This window comes from Zootoca vivipara, chromosome 2 (assembly GCF_965207765.1).
Source record: "Zootoca vivipara chromosome 2, rZooViv2.hap1.1, whole genome shotgun sequence".
Taxonomy (NCBI): Eukaryota; Metazoa; Chordata; class Lepidosauria; order Squamata; family Lacertidae; genus Zootoca; species Zootoca vivipara.
Genome location: NC_142584.1, coordinates 58,357,958 through 58,367,670, shown reverse-complemented (window position 1 = coordinate 58,367,670; position 9,713 = coordinate 58,357,958). Strand labels below are relative to the sequence as shown.

The 9,713-nt window shown below is 42.0% G+C and overlaps 1 long non-coding RNA gene across 1 annotated transcript; it reads left to right on the top strand.

Annotated features, from left to right (window-relative positions):
* The first annotated feature begins 1,203 nt into the window (after positions 1-1,203).
* LOC148686880 (uncharacterized) lies at positions 1,204-9,076 on the top strand. Its single transcript, XR_015948183.1, has 3 exons — positions 1,204-1,420; positions 3,802-4,288; positions 8,407-9,076. It is a non-coding gene; the product is annotated as an uncharacterized LOC148686880 (long non-coding RNA).
* Positions 9,077-9,713: the final 637 nt, after the last annotated feature.

The window sequence follows — 9,713 nt, the reverse complement described above, 5'->3', positions numbered from 1 at the left end:
ATTTATCACATCCATTCCTTCCCCCAAGAATTTTTTTTTTGGGGGGGGCTTACATGTGATTATCCCATAATTACCCTGCTTACTGCCTAGACTACAATATTCAGCTGTTCTCTATAGCAGTACCTATACTGAGCTTTTTTTCTGAAAAACTGCCCCCAAAATTGACATATTTTAAGGGAAATCAGCAAAAACGACACTACCAACAGTGGTTGCCATATGACCGGATTTTCCTGGACATTTTGCTGATTTCTGCGCAGACATTGCTTCCAACTGCAGTATTCTGTATATGTCAGGGAAATTCCAGATGTATGACAACCCTACTTTAATGGTTGCCTTGTGTACAAGTGTTAATGCCCATCTCCTGCTTAAGTATTCTGTTTCTTTTTTCTGGTTTGGTGGCAACAACATGACTTGCCCAAGGCCATTTAAAGAGCTTTGTGGGTGAATGGGCATATAAATCTGGGTTTACCTCATTCGAGGTATACATTGCAGCCTCTTGCATCTCCTGTAACAACCCACACACCCATATGGCTTTTGTTTTCCTTCTGTTTCGTTCCCTTTTTAGAGCAGTGTTGCTCATCAGATGCTTACATCTTTATATAATAGACCTATTAGCTAATTTACTTTCCTCCATGGTCTGTAGATACTGCAAACTCTGGCCTTCTAAAAACAAACAATCCCCCCCCCAATTGCCCCAACAAATTACTTGGGCAAAGCTATTACTCCCTGGAAATCTAGGGTTACTCTCTGGTGGAGGGACATGGCATCATGAGCAAGTTATAAAAATATTTGATTGACATTTTTTAAAACCTTATGGCCCACTTTCAAATTCCCACTGAACTCAATTTAGACACCCTCGTTCCCTTACTGATACACGGAGGCATTACAAGACCTCTGTGATACGAGCATTCAATTGGAATTGATCTTGGTGGAGTTCCCTCCTCCCTGGCCTGTCACAGAGCACTAAAGCTTACTGGCAGGTCCAGACAAAGGCAATGAGTATAACCTTTGTACTTTGAGATTGTGGATTAAATTGAAGAGACCTAGTCCTAAATAGGTCTTAGATGGAATTGGTTTCTTACTTCTTCTTCTTCTTTTTTTGGTTGCCATTTAGCAATTCCATACATATCCTGGATGAGATATTGAATTATTTGTATTATTATTGATTTGTAATACCTCTCACTTCTGCAGGAGCAGGAGAGAAGAGGGAAACTGACAAAGGGAGAATAATGGAGCTCCCTCTCCATTCACACCCTGCCAAGCTCAGCAGGCTGGCAGTGGACTATGCAGCAAGGCTGCAGAAAGCAAACTGTGGACAGGCTGCCGTGTTCTAGTTGGCTGCTGGGAGCAACACTGTATAACGTGGGCAATGCTGCTTACATTGCCTAGAATGTATTGCCACCTCCTCACAACACCATTGGTGAGAAGCACACTACTTGCAGACTCAAACATGAATGATGAAAGCAAGGGGAGAGTGGTAGCTTGGTTGTGTTGGACCTCTGCACACGCCCCAGAACTAGATCCTGTTTTAACTTAGAAGATTGGGCCAGCCACCCAGTTATTGAACTGCTGCTAAAGATCTGTAGGTGACTGAAACGTCAAATCCATAGGTCATGGTGGAACTCAGGAAACGACTCTCTTTCACTCCCTCTTCATCTCTGATCTTTCCTTGGTTCCAAATCTCACTGCCTTCCAATCCTTGCATCATCCAAACCCAGTCATCCTGGCCATATCTAGATTTCCACAATGCAACCCTGCTGGTCCCCTAGCACCAACTCACTCCATAGATGGCCACTCTCCATGCTCCATCTACCTCTATTGCTATCATAGCAACAGCTTAAGCAAGCTATTTGTCTAGAGAATGTGTATTTAGGTAGACTGTACATGAACTTTTAACAATGAACCATTTTGGTTAGGACCATCTTAACCATAGGCGCCAGGGGTGCGGGGCACCCAGGGGCTGGGCTCTCAGGGGCGCCAGGCTGAGAGTCCGGGGCCCGAGAATTGGAGCCCGTGAGTTTGGGAGCGAGTGAGGCAGCGAGGCTCTGAGGCAGCCGGCTGGCTTCACCCTCCTGTGCATCTGGGATTGGTGTAGGGCAGGCATCCCCAAACTGCGGCCCTCCAGATGTTTTGGCCTACAACTCCCATGATCCCTAGCTAACAGGACCAGTGGTCGGGGAAGATGGGAATTGTAGTCCAAAACATCTGGAGGGCCGAAGTTTGGGGATGCCTGGTGTAGGGCCTGAGGTGCCCGGCTTTGCTCAGTTGCGGTTTGTTGCACTGGGCTCCTGTTTTTCCCTGTCTTCTTTTCTTGAGTAGAGATAAACATGGTGTCAGTTCCCTAAAAAAAGGTCGATGACTCTGGGCAACCTGGGGGCGCCAGGCGGATCTTTGCACCCCAGCACCACATATGCTTAAGGCAGCCCTGATTTTGCTATTTTATTCTACGGTATTCAGCACTTCAAGTCAGAAAGTCATTTTACTGACTGTCCAACGTTTTTTTTAAAAAATAAAAACCTATTTCCTCTGCTCTAAGTAGCAATGCCTAGAGTCTCAAGAGCTGTGCTGTGTTTTGGTTTGATCTCCACAGCTCAATAAAACATTGACAAAATGGAGAAAATGTTATGGGTGAATGAAATATGGGTTAGAAGAGAAGGAGAAGCCAAAGAAGCTGAGTATGCCCAGACTAGAGAGATGAAGATTAAACGTGAGGAGATATATGTTTATTAAAGGATTCAGAGGGAGTTGGAAAATAATCTCTACGCCCGCTGAGGAAGCAATTGGTTTAAAAGTGCAGCCTCTCTGCTTAGATGCTTACCACACAGCAGTGCTGATGGGAGAACAATTCTTCACTTAGGAAGTGTCTCCCTCCCCAACCGCAACACAATCTGACTGGTGTTATCTGCGCTTAAACTCCACAGAAAACGGTGAAAATATAGGGTTACTGAGCAAAGACTGCATTTCTTTAAGAGCAGCAGATTTCTTTGCTTTACCTTATGATGCTACTGAGAGTGAAGATGGAAATCCTGGCAGATTAGTCACAGTAATTATCACCCATGAGCAGAGCCAATTGTTTGCTTTGCCTCATTGGCATGTTGTTAAAGCTTTTTATTTTCATATTGATATAGAAATGAAATGTTGATAAGACAAGCATCTGCAATTTTACGGGTACCTGAAATGTGCCACTATGAGCCAAGTCTGCTACTTGAGTGAAGGGAACTCCAGGTTTATTGGTTTACGGTTTTTGTTCTTGTTTTCATCATGAATTTTGTGTTTTTATATTGTGAACCGCCCTGAGATCTACAGTATACAAATGGAATAAAATAATAATAATAATAATAATAATAATAATAATAATAATAATAATAAATAAAGTGATCCAAGCATTGCAATTCGACCCACACTGTAATAGATAGATTGAGAAGCCAAGCAAGGTCCCCACAACCCCATTGCCCCTCCATCATGTAGAGAGATTCCTTCACATGGTAAGAGTGTGAACATATGGTAAGAAGAACACAGACTATGCAAAGTAAGCTATGTTTATGAGATCTAGACTAAAGTTACAGAAAATAGGAGCCAAACAACCCCTACAGTGCAGACATGCAGACCCAGATGCAACACTAATGTTGTGTTGAGAACACACCAGAGCTGCAAAAGAAACTTTGCCAGCTTCACTGAAATTAACTGAGAAGCTCATGAACAGAACAATAAAAAAGTGGCAGCGTTAGTATAAATTTGTTCATAAAAGCTTCAGGGGATGGCATTTTTACAAATTCCTTTCTCAACCATTTATATTTTTAGGATCTTTTCATGCTGGCTCTTAAGCCCATCATAAAGACTCTGCTTTGGAGAATTGGAAACCTGAATACAGCACCTCATAATTCATCATTTTATTCCATGAAGTCCTTTTAGTTTTGGGTCTATTCCTGTACAAGAAGGTCTGGCCTTTTCTGCAGAGCAAAAAGAAAACACCTTTGCTGCTCATCTGGTCAGAGGCTTTGTAAATGGTTCTAAACCCATATTAGCATTTGTCTGCAAATGAATGAAATGCAGTAATTAAACTGTACTGTTGGAATCTATAATGAAGTTACAGATAAGTGTTCCTGAGCTACAGGCTGTGGAAAGATGGGAGTGCAATTTAATTAAGCTTTTAATTAAACTGTCCTGCAGTGTTTAACTTAGGTCAGGAAACTGTTGGCTTTAATACCTCTAAATCCATCCATTGTGAAAACCAAGAACAGGAAAAGTATCAGTAGCATCTGGAGAAGGGGGACTACAGTGATCCTGGGTGAGTATTGCCTGGGTGATCCCGCCCAGTATTTTGTGAGTAAACGTCAGGGATTCCTGATCTCATGTGGTTATGCAAGAATCGACCTGGAGGATAGGGCTATCAGTGGTGACTGCTCATGATGGCTATATAGTACCTCCGGTGGCAGAGGCAGTATGCCACTGAATAGCAGTTGCTGAAGAGCAAGCATGGGGAGGGTGCTGTGATGCTCATGTTAGTTAGGTAACTTAAAAATGGAAAGTGTAATGCTGGTGGTTTAAAGACTATCTCAAGGCAAATCTAAAAAAAAAGTAGTATAAACACTGACAACTGGGAAACACTGGCCTGTGAGCGCTTCAGTTGGAGAACAGCCTTTACCAAAGGTGCCATGGGCTTTGAAGACACTTGATCTCAGGACACAAGGGAGAAACGTGCTAAGAGGAAGGCACACTTGGCAAATCCACACCGTGATCAACTCCTGCCCGGAAACCAATGTTCCCACTGTGGAAGGACATGTGGATCCAGAATTGGCCTCCACAGTCACTTACGGACCCATCGTTAAAACCGTGTTTATGGAAGACAATCTTACTCGGATACGACTGATCGCAGAAAAAGAAGAAGAAGAAGAAGAAGAAGAAGAAGAAGAAGAAGAAGCAGCTCATGTTCTGCTTCTGAATTTCCCAGAGACATCTGGCTGGCCCCCAAGATTATAGACTATATAGAATCAGTGTTGTGTCCAAGAATGCCTACAGGTGCTCTGCCACAATTCTCTCCATTGCCTTCCCCCCAAAAAGATGCATTAGTTGACTGGTGGGTACAGGGTGGGCTTTTGTAGGAGCAGGCCCATCACTGCCTCTTTCAAAGCAGTGGGCATCATCCTATCCCATGACGTTGACCCACACCCTGGACCTACCAAGTCATGCCATGCCAGCTAGATTTTATCAAGTACGAGGTACAGGGATGAAGAGAACACATGGTTGGATGCATAACTGCAAACATATTGTCAACATTCATAACTGCTCTGAGACCTCCAGTTATAGGGCGGTATATAAATTCAAATAATAATAATAATAATAATAATAATAATAATAATAATAATAATAATAAGGTACAGAGGCATGGATTAAGGATGCGTCTCCTCTGTTTCCTGACTATCCTGCATGCACATAGCCCTCTTTGCATGTTTTTGATGAAAAAGTTGTCATTGAGGATAAATAGATGCTGACTCTCTGAACTTACACAAGGATCAAGACGACGGCTGGCTGGATTGTAGTGACGCATCTTATTTCACAAAGAAATAGGCCTTCAAGGTAACTAGATAGCCCTAAAGATACGGTGTTAAATGAGCTCCCTCTGGCCCTAAATTCCACACAGCTAGGCCAGTGAGAATAGTACTAAGGTTTAATCAAATCTGTTGGCAATTGTAATGAGCCACATGCAGTCAGTGTTGCTTATAATACTGCCAGAAGGAGATGGCTTACATTTCCCCTTGGTTTTTGCTGAGTTTTATGCGCTGCGGAAGCACAGGGGTACATCATTAAATATCATATCTAAGGCAAGAGCTTTGTTGAAATAAATGAAGGCCCTGACCTCTCCCTATTGAGCTCAGTGTGGTTTATTTTTGTCCTGTCTTATCAAAGTGCACCTGAAAGCATCACATTCAGCAACATTATTCTCTGCTGTACACAAAAGAATACCACCTTGCAGCTGATGGCAATGCTTAGACACATAATTCAAGAAAAGACTTTAAAAAGACAGTCACAGATGCAGCATTGTATGATGAGATTATCACAATGTTCATTACTTTGGAGCTTAGGAAATTTTCATACCAGGACTTTACTCTCTGGAAAAAGGATTATATGTCCGATATGATTACTCTGTATTGCTACTCATAAGCACTTATTTACATCTTAGCATGTTTTACTTCACAAAGAAAAAATACTACTCACTTTGTATCCTGTGTCATTTTTTTATCTCTCAGTCCATACTATTTACATTTCAGTTCCCTGGTTCTTTAAATGGTGTTCTGGATTGTTTGGGATTGTTGACAGGCTGCAATTTCTGATGAAATTATTTATGTGTGCAGGTTCTCAAAAGGGAACTTTTATAGAATGTATAAGCTGATTTTGTATTTTAAAATATAACCAAAACTGTTTCTTCTTCTTCTTCTTCTTCTTCTTCTTCTTCTTCTTCTTCTTCTTCTTCTTCTTCTTCTTCTTCTTCTTCTTCTTCTTCTTCTTCTTCTTCTTCTTCTTCTTCTTCTTCTTCTTCTTCTTCTTCTTCTTCTTCCTTCTTCTCTGAATGGATGTTATCTATTTCAAGAAAGATGAATTCAACACATAGGGGAGCTAACATTAAATTCTTATTGCCCCAGTGATCCAACTACCAACAGCAACCTTGGCTGTTTATGCTGATGGCTAAAGTGTCTGGGTAGCATATGGCAGAGATTTTATTTTCTTTTATTGCAAAAAGCAAAAGGAAGGCAAAAGGCCACAAAGTGATCTCACTCACCCCAGACAAATTTCCCATAGGCAGTATGTGCATAGTATCCACATGCTACCAGAATTCTCCCCTCAGTCAAGGATAGCACACATGTACTAGCCGGTACCCAACTATGAACAAAAGCATCTGGGGGAGAGGGAGCGGGTGACCTCTGCCCACCTGTGTCCCACATATCCCCACAGACTCAAAATGCATTTGCGAGTGTTGATGCCATAGGCTTAGAGAATGTAAGAAGCTGCTGTCCAGGCTCCCCAAAACATGAACGAGGGCTTCTTGATCTCCGCGCACACGCCTCCTTGATGAGTGATAGCAAAGGAAACATCTGTAGCTGCTGCTGCTGTCCAGAACGCCTTGGGTGAAATAGGATAATGGGCCCAAGTCCTCTGAGACCTGCCAGAGGAATGTGAGGTGATGGAATGTCACGAGGAGCAAAGATGGAGACAGTCAACTTGCCTCATACTTCTTGATATCAGGCAGGCACCCTCATGGTCCTCTATTCAGCACGTGCTTAAAATATTTTTGCTTCGGCAAGCTTTTCCAGCCACATTGAAGTGGAGATTAAAACCCGTCTCTTTTGCCAATTGTTACTTATCTTTTGAATGTTTTTAAAACACCTGTTTTTAACAGTCTTTTATTGATATTTTTCAGGTTTTATTTTTATTGTTTGTAAGCCGCTTAGAGGGTTTTACAGTCATACCTCTGGTTACGTTCGCTGCGGGTTGCGTACATCATGGGATACGAACGCGCTGAACCCGGAAGTACCAGAACGGGTTAGTTCCGGGTTTGGCGATTTGCGCATGCGCAGAAGCACTGAATGACGTCTCGCGCATGCGCAGAAGTGCCGAATTGTGCGGCGAGCATGCACAGATTTGGGGCTTCCGGTTGTGGACTGCTCTGGTTGCGAACGGGGCTCTGGAATGGATCCCGTTCGCATCCAGAGATACCACTGTACTATGATCAAGCCATATATAAATTTGGATAAATAAAGTACCCCTGTCCAAACAGTTCCACCTTCCTGAAGAAAAGCTGTATTTTAAAGTTCTTTGCCGAGGCATTTCCAGAAGCCTTTCTCAATGGTTTGGAAGATGCTCAGACCCAGAACCTTCTAGAAGAACAAGAAGGCTTGTCCTTGTGATCTAGTCTAGTGATGGAGAGCACACAGAATTAAGAACGAGGGTCCCAGTGGCTGCAACACCACAATGTTGCTTTGTATGAAGATTGGGGTCAACAACACTGGCAGCCTTCAATTTGTAGCAGCCAGTTTTGGAGAAGAGGATTGACCTGGTTCCATGTTCCGTGCCAAAGGTCAAACACTATGTCAGCTGTTGTTTAATAGGTCTGAACTTCACATAAGGAGAGCTGGGTTGGCTCAGTGGGAAATGGCACAAAAATTGCTGCATCTGTGACCTTCTCAAGCACCTTGCAAGTGTCAGGAATCAGCTTTCAAATGGACTTTGTAGCACAGCTTCAGTTCTTCCCAGCACCAATACATGAGCAAGCACTTTATTTCCAAAGAGAGAAATGTTATTAACTTCAAAGGAGGGAAGCAAGAAGGCTGATGAGTTTGAGAAATTTAAACTCGAACATCAATGCTCTTGTAACATGCATAATACTCGCTTTCTTTTCCTCTCACATAGGTAATTCTTCCAAAGACAGCAAAGCCCGACCACGCCATTCCTTCAGTGTGGCAGGCTCAAAACAAGATTTTCTTTGAACGACTTGGGAGCTTACATTAAATACATTGAATTAACTGTCGAAATAATCGCGCAGAACTTGAGGAGCCAAAAGATTAAATGCCACGTTATTTCTTTGCCTTTCATTTGTCTCAGCCAAAAGGGGATTTATTGCTGATTCTAAAATCCATATTTTAAATGAAACCCAAATAATCTTCTGTTGACTCTGTCCATATAAAAAAGGATTATTATACAACACAACCCCTCTGTCTGCAAATATGTAGGTTAAATAGAAATAGAAAAGTAAATGCATCTCTTGGTTTCTATATGGACTCCACAAGGCAAATGTTGATTTTGACCTTTTGTTTTCTGCCTACAATTTTGCTGTTTACTGAAAAGCAATATTTATTGCCGTCAGTCAATATTTGGGATCCAGTGACTTTTTATATATCAGGCAGATGAAGAAATGGCAGTTCTTTATTTTATTAATCTTATTTTTCTATATCATTTAACCTCTTTTCTACTTATTTATTTATTTCTATTTATTTCTCTACCCCCCTGTGTTTTTATTCCATTTAGATAAAAGTTTTGTATTTTTCTCTATAAACCTTAATAAAAAATATTTTAAAATGTATTTGGTATCTAATGGCTTTAAATACCCAGGTTTAAAATATTTGTAATTGCATGATTGCTTCTTTAACATTATTATTTTAAAAACATGCAGGTCATAGCTGTCAAGTCTCCCGTTTTTCACGGGGAAACCCCCGTATTTAAAACTGTTTCCTGCTGTTATCCCAAATTGAAAAATATCCCGTAAATCCCCCGAGATTGCCGAGTGCTGCCAAAAATCACCCCTGTGCATACCCAGGCATGCACAGAAGCGATTTCTGGTGCCCAGACATGCAGACACGGGCAGCCCGGCACCGAAAGTCTCTTCTACGCATGTCTGGACATGTGCAGAAGTGACTTCCGGTGCCGCGCCACTGCTAATCCCTTATTTTCTAATTCGGAAGTTGACAGCTATGATGCAGGTTCATATACAGTGGAACCTCGGTTTATGAACACCTCGGTTTATGAATTTTCGGTTTATGAACGCCGCGGACCCATCTGGAACGGATTAAATCACTTTCCATTACTTTTAATGGGAAAGTTCGCTTCAGTTTATGAACGCTTCAGTTTATGAACAGACTTCCGGAACCAATTACACCCATGTTTCAGTTTATGAACGCTTCAGTTTAAGTACTTCGCGGACCCGTCTGGAACGGATTAAT